Consider the following 2227-nt stretch of genomic DNA (forward strand, 5'->3'; position numbering starts at 1 on the left):
ACCGGCAGCAGAGTGTCACCAGGAGAAAGTCACCAAAAGTGTCACCAGGAGAATGTCGAAAGCAGTAGCAGAATGTCACCAGGAGAACGTCACCAGCAGCAGCAGCAGCATCACCAGGAGAACGTCACCAGTAGCAGAGTGTCACCGGCAGCAGAGTGTCACCAGGAGAATGTCAGCAAAAGTGTCACCAGGAGAATGTCACCAGCAGAATGTCACCAGGAACACGTCACCAGCAGCATAGTGTCACCAGGAGAATGTCGGCAGCAGCAGCAGAATGTCACCAGGAGAATGTCAACAGTAGCAGAGTGTCACCAGGAGAATGTCACCAGCAGAGTGTCACCAGGAGAATGTCACCGGCAGCAGAGTGTAACCAGGAGAATGTCACCAGGTGAATGTCAGCAAAAGAATGTCACCAGGAGAATGTCGGCAGCAGCAGAATGTCACCAGTAGCAGAATGTCACCAGGAGAATGTCACCAGGAGAATGTCACCAGCTACAGAATGTCACCAGCTACAGAATGTCACCAGTAGCAGAATGTCACCAGGAGAATGTCACCAGGAGAATGTCAGCAGCAGCAGAAGAGTGTCACCAGGAGAATGTCACCAGGAGAATGTCAGGAGCAGCAGAGTGTCACCAGGAGAATGTCGGCAGCAGCAGCAGAATGTCACCAGTAGCAGAGTGTCACTAGGAGAATGTCACCAGCAGCAGAATGTCACCAGCAGCAGAATGTCACCGGCAGCAGAGTGTCACCTGGAGAATGTCACCAGTAGAATGTCAGCAACAGAGTGTCACCAGGAGAATGTCGGCAGCAGCAGCAGAATGTCACCAGTAGCAGAGTGTCACCAGGAGAATGTCACCAGCTGCAGAATGTCACCAGGAGAATGTCACCAACAGCAGAGTGTCACCAAGAGAATGTCACCAGCAGAATGTCACCAGCAGAATGTCACCAGGAGAATGTCGGCAGCAGCAGCAGAATGTCACCAGGAGAATGTCACCAGCAGCAGAGTGGCACCAGGAGAAAGTCACCAAAAGTGTCACCAGGAGAATGTCGACAGCAGCAGCAGAATGTCACCAGGAGAATGTCACCAGTAGCAGAGTGTCACCAGGAGAATGACACTAGCAGCAGAGTGTCACCAGGAGAATGTCACCAGTAGCAGAGTGTCACCAGGAGAATGTCACCAGCAGAATGTCACCAGGAGAATGTCACCAGCAGAATGTCACCAGGAGAATGTCGGCAGCAGCAGCAGAATGTCACCAGGAGAATGTCACCAGCTGCAGAATGTCACCAGCAGCAGAGTCACCAAGAGAATGTCACCAGCAGAATGTCACCAGCTGCAGAATGTCACCAGGAGAATGTCACCAGGAGAACGTCGGCAGCAGCAGCAGAATGTCACCAGGAGAATGTCACCAGCAGCAGCAGCAGCATCACCAGGAGAATGTCACCAGTAGCAGAGTGTCACCAGGAGAATGTCACCGGCAGCAGAGTGTCACCAGGAGAATGTCACCGACAACAGAGTGTCACCAGGAGAATGTCGGCAGCAGCAGCAGAATGTCACCAGTAGCAGAGTGTCACCGGCAGCAGAGTGTCACCTGGAGAATGTCACCAGTAGAATGTCAGCAACAGAGTGTCACCAGGAGAATGTCGGCAGCAGCAGCAGAATGTCATCAGTAGCAGAGTGTCACCAGGACAATGTCACCAGCTGCAGAATGTCACCAGGAGAATGTCACCGGCAGCAGAGTGTCACCAGGAGAAAGTCACCAAAAGTGTCACCAGGAGAATGTCGAAAGCAGTAGCAGAATGTCACCAGGAGAACGTCACCAGCAGCAGCAGCAGCATCACCAGGAGAACGTCACCAGTAGCAGAGTGTCACCAGGAGAATGTCACCGGCAGCAGAGTGTCACCAGGAGAATGTCAGCAAAAGTGTCACCAGGAGAATGTCACCAGCAGAATGTCACCAGGAACACGTCACCAGCAGCATAGTGTCACCAGGAGAATGTCGGCAGCAGCAGCAGAATGTCACCAGGAGAATGTCAACAGTAGCAGAGTGTCACCAGGAGAATGTCACCAGCAGAGTGTCACCAGGAGAATGTCACCGGCAGCAGAGTGTAACCAGGAGAATGTCACCAGGTGAATGTCAGCAAAAGAATGTCACCAGGAGAATGTCGGCAGCAGCAGAATGTCACCAGTAGCAGAATGTCACCAGGAGAATGTCACCAGGAGAATGTCA

The sequence above is a fragment of the Taudactylus pleione genome, unplaced genomic scaffold, assembly GCF_031769625.1.
Source record: "Taudactylus pleione unplaced genomic scaffold, aTauple2 ptg001439l, whole genome shotgun sequence".
Classification (NCBI taxonomy): Eukaryota; Metazoa; Chordata; class Amphibia; order Anura; family Myobatrachidae; genus Taudactylus; species Taudactylus pleione.